The sequence below is a fragment of the Rattus norvegicus genome, chromosome 4, assembly GCF_036323735.1.
Source record: "Rattus norvegicus strain BN/NHsdMcwi chromosome 4, GRCr8, whole genome shotgun sequence".
Taxonomy (NCBI): domain Eukaryota; kingdom Metazoa; phylum Chordata; class Mammalia; order Rodentia; family Muridae; genus Rattus; species Rattus norvegicus.
This window is the reverse complement of record NC_086022.1, coordinates 6,607,236-6,617,648: the sequence shown is the minus strand read 5'-3', so window position 1 is coordinate 6,617,648 and position 10,413 is coordinate 6,607,236. Positions and strand designations below refer to the sequence as shown.

The 10,413-nt window shown below is 41.0% G+C and overlaps 1 pseudogene; it reads left to right on the top strand.

Annotated features, from left to right (window-relative positions):
• Positions 1-5,826: 5,826 nt before the first annotated feature.
• Rsl24d1-ps1 (ribosomal L24 domain containing 1, pseudogene 1) lies at positions 5,827-6,310 on the top strand (annotated as a pseudogene).
• Positions 6,311-10,413: the final 4,103 nt, after the last annotated feature.

Sequence of the window (10,413 nt, the reverse complement as noted above, 5' to 3'; positions counted from 1 at the left end):
CCACCAAAAGTACTCAATACACACATGTAACTGTATTGCAGAAGCCAATTAGGTTCCCAAAAAGATGTGTATACAAGAGGGGCTGCAGTAGCTTTCGGGAACCTGTCCCCATTGGTTCTGATAGGTAAAGAAAGATGCCAGCAGCTACTAGTTGGATAAGCCAGACAAAAGTAGAATTTTAGGATTTCCCAGATTTGGGACCAGGAGAACAGGAGGAAAGGGATCTACTATGCTTTAAGAGGGTGTGGAGAGAGTAGAGACAGAGGCCAGCATTGGGTAGAAAAGCAAGGAGAGCGCCTTGGGCTACAAGCCAAGAAAGCCCATCCCCATAAGACACCACAAATGGGTCCAGAACAGCCAAGATGGAACATAGAAATTAGTAGTAAATCAGAATTATCGGAGGAAGGTAGATTCTAGCAGTATAGAGGTTAGACAGTGTCCCAGCTATAATGCGAATTAAGGCATATTACATATAAAGACTGTGTGTGTGTCTTTCATTTGGGAACATAAACCATTGAGGCAGGTAGTAACCCCACACTGGGATTAGTTAATAATTAATTTGACATATACAGGCCAATTTAGTCCAAACTGTATTTAGGAATATGTATACTCAGTAAACTTTTCAGGAATATTCCCTATTTATAATTTCATTCCTATGCATAAGTGGGTGCGCATAAGATTAAAATGAGATATATTCCCACAGCTCTCTGTACCCAAATCACGGGGGGTGGGGTGAGAGCTGGACTCTCAGAAGGGCAGACAATCCTTAGAGCTCAGAGGAGACAAACACTCCTGCTCACATTCTGGCCAAAGAGGAACCTGCCTAGTGCCCTCTGTGCCCTCTGGGCACAGGGATCTAGGAGCAGTCAGGGGCAGGCCCCTTCCGGTATCTGCCTGAGCCTAGAGCTGAAAGCCAGTCACCAGGAGCACTGGCACACCTAAGAGTAGGGGTAAGACCAATTTTTCTGCTCTAAGTGACCTGCCTGATGGCCCCAGGACACACAAACCCAGGAACGGTCTGGGACAGGACACTTCCAGTTGCTGCCTGTGTCCAGAGATGAACCTCTCTCACAGCTCTCTATACCCAAATCCCATTGGGGAGAAACCTGGAATCTCAGAAGTGCGAAAAATCCTGAGAGCTCAGGGGAGACCATGACTTCTGTTCACATTCCTGGCCAAAGAGGAACCTGCCTAGTGCCCTCTCTGTCCTCTAGGCACAGGAACCTAGGAGCAGTCAGGGACAGGAACTTCTGGTTTCTGCCTGAGCCCAGAGCTGAAAGCCAGTCATCAGGAGCACTGACACACCTGAAAGAAAAAGTAAGACCAACTCTTCTGCTCTGGAGGCTTCAGGACACAAACCCAGGAGCAGCTCTCTGTTCCCAGATCCAGATGAAAGAAAACAGTTCTAGAGGAGTGCTAACACACAGGCTTACAGAAGGGTCAAGTCACTGTCAGAGACAACAAGACAAGCTAACACCAGGGACAACCTGATGGCAAGAGGCAAGCACAGGAACCTAAGCAATAGAAACCAAGACTAGTTGGCATCATCAGAGCCCAGTTCTCCCACCAAAGAAAATACTGGATATCCAAACACACCAGAAAAGCAAGATTTTGATGATAGAGAACTTTAAGAAGGACATAAATAACTCCATTAAAGATATACAGGACAATACAGGTAAACAAGTAGAAAGTCTTGAAGAGGAAACACAGAAAAATCCATTTAAAAAATTACTGGAAAACACAACCAAACAGGTAAAGGAATTGAACAAAACCATCCAGGACTTAAAAATGGAAATATAAACAATAAAGAAAGCACAAAGGGAGACAACCCTAGAGACAGAAAACCTAGGAAAGAGATCAGGGGTCATAAACATAAGCATTACCAACAAAATACAAGAGATAGAAGAGAGAATCTCAGGAGCAGAAGATACCATAGAAAACATTGGCACAACCATCAACGACAATGTAAAATCAAAAAGCTCCTAACCGAAAACGTCCAGGAAATCCAGGACACAATGAGAAGATCGAACCTAAGGATAATAGGTATAGAGGAGAGCAAAGACTCCCAACTTAAAGGGCCAGTAAATATCTTCAACAAAATTATAGAAGAAAACTTCCTTAACCTAAAGAAAGAGATGCCCATAAACATACAAGAAGCCTACAGAACTCCAAAGAGATTGGACCAGAAAAGAAACTCTTCCTGTCACATAATAGTCAAAACACCAAATGCACAAAGCAAAGAAAGAATATTAAAAGCAGTAACAGAAAAAGGTCAAGTAACATTTAAAGGCAGACCTATCAGAATTACACCAGACTTCTCACCAGAGACTATGAAAGCCAGAAGAACCTGGACAAATGTCATACAGACCCTAAGAGAACACAAATGCCAGCCCAGGCTACTATACCCAGCAAAACTCTCAATTAGCTTAGATGGAGAAACCAAGATATTCCATGACAAAGCCAAATTTACACAATATCTTTCCACAAATCCAGTCCTACAAAGGATAGTAGATGGAAAACTCCAACACAAGGAGGAAAACTACACCCTGGAAAAAGCAAGAAAGTAATCTTCTTTCAATGAACCCAAAAGAAGAGAGACACACAAACATAATTCTACCTCTAACAACAAAAATAACAGGAAGCAACAATCATTATTCCTTAATATCTCTTAACATCAATGGACTCAATTCCCCCAATAAAAAGACATAGAATAACAGACTGGATATATAAAGAGGATCCAGCATTTGCCGCATACAAGAAACACACCTCAGTAACAATGACAGACACTACCTCAGACAGGCTGGAAAACAATTTTCCAAGAAAATGGTTCCAAGAAAGAAGTTGGAGTAGCGATTCTAATATTGAATAAAATCAACTTTCAATGAAAAGTTATCACAAAAGATAAGGACACTTTATATTAATCAAAGGAAAAATTTACCAGGATGAACTCTCAATCCTAAATATCTATGCTCCAAATGCAAGGGCACCTGCATTCATAAAAGAAACCTTACTAAAGCTCAAATCACACATTAATAATAGTGGGAGATTTCAAAGCCCCACTCTCTTCAATGGACAGATCATGGAAACAGAAACTAAGCAGAAACATAGAGAAACTGACAGAAGTTATGAACCAAATGGATTTAACAGATACCTATAGAACATTTCATCCTAAAAAAAAAAAATACAACTTCTTCTTACCACCTCATGGTACCTTCTCCAAAACTGACCATATAATCAGTCATAAAACAGGCCTTAACAGATACAAGAAAAGAGAAAGAATCCCATAATATCAGATCACCATGGACTAAGGCTGGTTGATCTTCAATAACAACAAAAACGACAGAAAGCCCACATATACATGGAAGCTGAACAATGCTCTACTCAGTGATAACTTGGTCAAGGAAGAAATAAAGAAGGAAATTAAAGACTTTTTAGAATTTAATGAAAATGAAGGTATAATATTCCCAAACTTATGGGACACAATGAAAGCAGTGCTAAGAGGAAAACTCAGAGCTCTGAGTGCCTCCAAAAAGAAACTGGAGAGAGCATACATTAGCAGCTTGACAGCACACCTAAAAGCACTAGAACAAAAAGAAGCAAACATACCCAAGAGGAGTAGAAGGCAGTAAATAGTCAAACGCAGGACTGAAATAAACAATGTATGAAACAAAGTAGAAACAAAATGGACTATACAAAGAATTAACAAAACTAGGAGCTGGTTCTTTGAGAAAATAAACAAGGGGTTGGGGATTTAGCTCAGTGGTAGAGCACTTGCCTAGCACGCGCAAGGCCCTGGGTTCGGTCCCCAGCTCTGGAAAAAAAAAAAGAGAAAATAAACAAGATAAATAAACCTTTAGCCAGACTAACCAGAGGTCACAGAGAGTGTATCCAAATTAGCAAAATCAGAAATGAAAAGGGAGACGTAACAACAGAATCTGAGGAAATTCAAAAAAAATCATCAGATCCTACTTCAAAATCCTATATTCAACAAAACTGAAAATCTGAAGGAAATGGACAACTTTCTAGACAGATACCAGGTACTGAAGTTAAATCAGGATCAGATAAACCATCTAAACAACCCCATAACTCCTAAAGAAACAGAAGCAATTATTAAAAGTCTCCCAACCCAAATAAATAAATAAACAAACAAACAAACAAAAGCCCAGGTCCAGATGGGTTCAGTGCAGAATTCTATCAGACCTTCATAGAAGACCTCATACCAATACTGTCCAAACTATTCCACAAAATTGAAACAGATGGAGCACTACCGAATTTCTTCTATGAAGCCACAATTACTCTTATATCTAAACCACACAAAGACCCAACAAAGAAAGAGAACTTCAGACCAATTTCCCTTATGAATATCTACACAAAAATAAATACCCATTAAAATTCATACAAATTGAATCCAAGAACATTTCAAAACGATCATCCATCATCATCAAGTAGGCTTCATCCCAGGGATGCAGGGATGGTTCCATACATGGAAATACATCAATGTAATCCACTATGTAAACAAACTCAAAGAAAAGAACCACATGATCATTTCATTAGATGCTGAGAAAGCATTTGACAAAATTCAACACCCATTCATGGTAAAAGTCTTGGAAAGATCAGGAATTCAAGGCCCATACCTAAACAGAGTGAAAGCAATATACAGCACATCAGTAGCTAACATTAAACTAAATGGAGAGAAACTTGAAGCAATCCCACTAAAATCAGGGACTAGACAAGGCTGCCCACTCTCTCCCTACTTATTCAATATAGTTCTTGAAGTTCTAGCCAGAGCAATCAGACAACAAAAGGAGGTCAAGGGATACAAATTGGAAAGAAAGAGGTCAAAACATCACTATTGTAGATGATATGATAGTATACTTAAGTGACTACAAAAGTTCCATCAGAAAACTACTAAACCTGATAAGTGACTTCAGTAAAGTGGCTGGGTATAAAATTAACTCAAATAAATCAGTAGCCTTCCTCTACACAAAAGAGAAACAAGTCGAGAAAGAAATTAGGGAAATGATTCCCTTCACAATAGTCCCAAATAACATAAAATACCTCAGTGTGACTCTAACCAAGCAAGTGAAAGATCTGAATGACAAGAACTTCAAGTATCTGAAGAAAGAAATTAAAGAAGATCTCAGAAGATGGAAAGACCTCCCATGTTCATGGATTGGCAGGATTAATATAGTAAAAATGGAAATTTTGCCAAAAACAATCTACAGATTCAATGCAATCCCCATCAAAATTCCAACTCAATTCTTCATGGAGTTAGAAAGAGCAATTTGCAAATTCATTTGGAATAACAAAAAATCCAGGATAGAGAAAACTATTCTCAACAATAAAAGAACTTCTAGAGGAATCATCATCCCTGACCTCAAGCAGTATTACAGAGCAGTAGTGATAAAAAACTGAATGGTATTGATACAGAGACAGGTAGCTAGATCAATGGAATAGAATTGAAGACCCAGAAATGATCCCACACACCTATGATCACTTGATCTTTGACAAAGGAGCTAAAACCATCTGAAAAAGGTAGCATTTTCAACAAATGGTTCTCGTTCAACTAGAGGTCAGCATGTAGAAGAATGCAAATCGACCAATTCTTATCTTCTTGTACAAAGCTCAAATCCAAGTGGATCAAGGAACTCCACACAAAACCAGATACACCCAAACTAATAAAACAAAATGTCGAGAAGATCCTGGAACACATGGGCACTAGGGAAATTCTCCTGAACAAAACACCAATGGTTTATGCTCTAAGATTGACAAATGGACTTCCTCTCAAGCTCCGCGTCTGGAAGGTGAGTCCCACACGGTGTCAATATGAGGATCGAGAAGTGTTATTTCTGCTCCAGGTCTACCCAGGCCATGGCATGATGTTCATCCACAACGATTGCAAGGTGTTCCGATTCTACAAATCCAAGTGTCATAAAAACTTCAAGAAGAAGAGGAACCCACGAAAGGTCAGGGGACTAAGGCCTTCCATAAAGCAGTAGGCAAAGAGCTCAAGTGGACAACTCATTTGAATTTGAAAAACATAGAAATGAGCCTGTGAAATACCAGCGAGACCTGTGGAATAAAACTATTGATGCAATGAAGAGAGTTGAGGAGATCAAACAGAAATTAGCCAAGCTAAATTCATAATGAACAGGTTGGAGAAAAACAGAGCTGCAGAAGGTTCAGGACATCAAAGAGGTCAAGCAGAACATCCATCTTATCCGGGCTCCTCTTGCAGGCAAAGGGAAGCAGGTGGAGGAAAATGGTGCAGCAGTTACAGGAGGATGTGGACATGGAGAACGCTTCCTGATCATGCTGCCTGCAACCAGCCCTGTGCACACTGGAGTCAAGCGGAGACTTTCGGGCCCTAAGTTACTGATTGGTTCCATAAGGTCCCTCAGACGAGGGTGATTCAACGTGCTTCCCCCTAAACATTGTAGCCTATAAAGCATCCCCTTGTGGGTGTTTGGTCTCAGCTCAGCACTCTGCTTCACTGTGCTATGCTCATGCAAACAGGACAGTTTGTGTGTAGATGAAGACATGAACTGTGGGCATAACATGGCTCAGCTGACCGTCTGCCAGTGTGAAATTTGACATGATGTAATATATTCCTTGCATTGTGATCGTCTGTTTGTTAGGGTTATTGAAATGGAGGTCACACAGGGACTGACTGTTCTCATGTCTACCTGAGTCTCTTTTGTTTTGGACTAGTATGCTTAGTAGAGTTGCATAATGGCAGGATACAATACAGTTGATTATGTTGGTCTGTCTGACCTGCCTTGGCCATTCTAATAGGCAGATGTGATGGTGGAGGAGGGCCAGGTTGATAAACTTTGCCTGAATGGCACCTTATTGTTTTTGCTTTGGAGAATGCTCAGTTCCAAGTTGTGATATCTGTCCCAAAAGATTCTCCTCTCCTTCCAGCCCAGCAGAGATCTAGAAACAGAAGAATCTTGGTGCCTTTCAAAGTTTAGTGTGCAGTTTTCTTTTCCTTCCTTTTTTTTTTTAAGACAAGATCTCTTTCTGTAGTCTGGCTGTCCTGAAACTCACTCTGTAGACCAGGCTGCCTTGGACTCACAGAGTTCCACCTGCCCTTTGCCTTCACAGTGCTGGGATTTGAGGCATGTGCCATCATATCCAGCATTTTTGATTATTTTTTTAAACCTCAAAAAAAACAACCAAAAAGAAACTCTGGCTTTTGGAAAGTAGAACTTTATGGATAGAATGCTAAGTATTATTTGTACATTTGTACATCAAATAAATATTTGATTATTTTTTTAAACCTCAAAAAAAACAACCAAAAAGAAACTCTGGCTTTTGGAAAGTAGAACTTTATGGATAGAATGCTAAGTATTATTTGTACATAAATAAAGTCCTTTCTAAAGTAAAAAAAATTGACAAATGGAACCTCATAAAATTGCAAACTTTATAAGGCAAAGGACACTGTCATTAGGACAAAACAGCAACCAACAGTTTGGGAAAAGATCCTTACCAATCCTACATCTGATAGAGGGCTAATATCCAATCTATACAAAGAAATCATGAAGTTAGACTCCAGAGAACCAAATAATCCTATTTAAAAATGGGATACAGAGCTAAACAAAGAATTCTCAGCCTGAGGAATATCTAATGGCTGAGAAGCACCTAAAGAAATGTTCAACATCCTCAGTCATCAGGGAAATGTAAATCAAAACAACCCTAAGATTCCACCTCACACAAGTCCGAATTACTAAGATCAAAAACTTCAGTGATAACAGATGCTGGCGAGGATGTGGAGAAAGAGAAACACTCCTCTATTGTTGGTGGGATTGCAAGCTGATAAAACCAATCTGGAAATCTGTCTGGAGGCTCCTCAGAAAATTGGACATTGTACTACTTGAAAACCCAGCTATAGCATTCCTAGGTATATACCCGAATCATGCTCCAACATGTAACAAAGACACATGCTTCATTATGTTCTTAGCAGCCTTATTTATAATAGCCAGAAGCTGGAAAGAACCCAGATGCCCTTCAACAGAGGAATGGATACAGAAAATGTGATACATCTACACAATGGAGTACTACTCAGCTATCAAAAACAATGACTTTATGAAATTCATAGGCAAATGGTTGGAACTGGAAAATATCATCCTGAGTGAGGTAACCCAATCACAGAAAAACACACATGGTATGCACTCATTGATAAGTGGCTATTAGCCCAAACGCTTGAATTACCCTAGATGCACAGAACACATGAAACTCAAGAAGGATGATCAAAATGTGAATGCTTCACTCCTTCTTTAAAAAGGGAACAAGAATACTCTTGGCAGGGAATAGAGAGGCAAAGATTAAAACAGAGACAGAAGGAATACCCATTCAGAGCCTGCCCCACATGTGGCCTATACATATACAGCTACCCAATTAGACAAGATGGATGAAGCAAAGAAGTGCAGGCAGACAGGAGCCGGATATAAATCTCTCCTGAGAGACACAGCCAGAATACAGCAAATACATAGGCGAATGCCAGCAGCAAACCACTGAACTGAGAACAGGACCCCCATTGAAGGAATCAGAGAAAGAACTGGAAGAGCTTGAAGGGGCTCGAGACCCCATATGAACAACAATGCCAAGCAACCAGAGCTTCCAGGGACTAAGCCACTACCTAAAGACAATACATGGACTGACCCTGGACTCTGACCTCATAGGTAGCAATGAATATCCTAGTAAGAGCACCAGTGGAAGGGGAAGCCCTTGGTACTGCTAAGACTGAAGCCCCAGTGAACATGATTGTTGGGGGGAGGGCGGCAATGGGGGGAGAATGGGAAGGGGAACACCCATAAAGAAGGGGAGGGAGAGAGGGTAGGGGGATGTTGGCCCGGAAACCGGGAAAGGGAATAACACTCGAAATGTAAATAAGAAATACTCAAGTTAATAAAAAATAAAATAAATAAATAAATAAATAAATGACTTCATGAAATTCATAGGCAAATGGATGGAACTAGAAAATATCATTCTGAGTGAGGTAACCCAATCACACACACACACACACACGCACACACACACACACACACACACACACACATGGTATGCACTCACTGATAAGTGGATATTAGTCCAAAAGCTCAAATTACCCAAGATATAATTCACAGACCACATGAAGCTCAAGAAGTAGGACAACCAAATTGCAGATGCTTCAGTCCTTCTTAAAAGGGAAATCAAAAATATTCATAGGAGGAAATATAGAGACAAAGTTTGGGACAGATACTAAAGGAATGGCCATTCAGAGCCACCTGGGGATCCAGCCAACCACCAAAACTAGATAATATTGATGAAGCCAAGAAGTGCATGCTGACAGGAGCCAGATATAGCTGTCTCCTGAGAGGCTCAGCGAGAGAGTGACAAATACCGAGGCGAATGCTAGTTATTGAACTGGGAACAGGGTCCCCATTGGAGGAGTTAGAAAGAGGATTGAAGGAGCTGAAGGGGTTTGCAACCCCATAAAAATAACAATACCAACCAACCAGAGCTCCCAGGGACTAAACCACTACCCAAAGAGTATACATGGACAGACCCATGGCTCCAGTTGCATATGTAGCAGAGGATGGCCTTGTTGGGCAGCAATGGAAGGAGAAGTCCTTGGTCCTGCCAAGGCTGAACTCCCCCACCCCAAGTGCAGGTGAATCTCAGGGTGGGGAGGAGTGAAGGGGGATGGTTGGGGAGGGGGAACACCCTTAGAGAAGAAGGGGGAGGGGTTACGGGATAGGGGGCTTATGGCCGGGAAACCAGGAAAGGGAATAACATTTGAAATGTAAATAAAAAATAACCGAGAGAGAGAGAGAGAGAGAGAGAGAGAGAAATTGCAGAAGCAGTAGAAATATGATTGTGTGACCTAATATATAAATCAAACGCACTCACTATACCTGTAGTAGCCAAATCCTCCAACCAGCAAAATGAAGCCTCAAACAGTAACCACAGTCCTTTAATAGCTTCACTATGGTGGCCCGTTGCTCTCTTGCAGTATAATCTGCCCTTCTTACCACTTTGCTTTGGAAAGAGTTCTTTGCTACTTTGGCAAATCTGTGTAAGAATTTATTTTAATTCTTTGGATGTGAGATAAAGGACCTGGAAGCACCTGGCCTAGACCACGGCCATCAATAACAGCAGAGCTGGATGCTCCCACGTGCATTCTCATCAGAATAATCAAGCACCCACTCTGGGAACAGGAATGAGAGGAATAGAGGCTGGCTGGGCCCCCAGTCCTGTACTGGTAGTCGCCGCACTCCACTGCATAAGTGTCTGTCTTAGTTAGGGTTGTGCTGCTGTGAGCAGACACCACAACCAAGGCAACTCTTATAAGGCTAACATTTAACTGGCTGGCTTTACAGGTTTGGAGGTTCAGTCCACTGTCACCATGGTAGCATCCAGACAGGCATG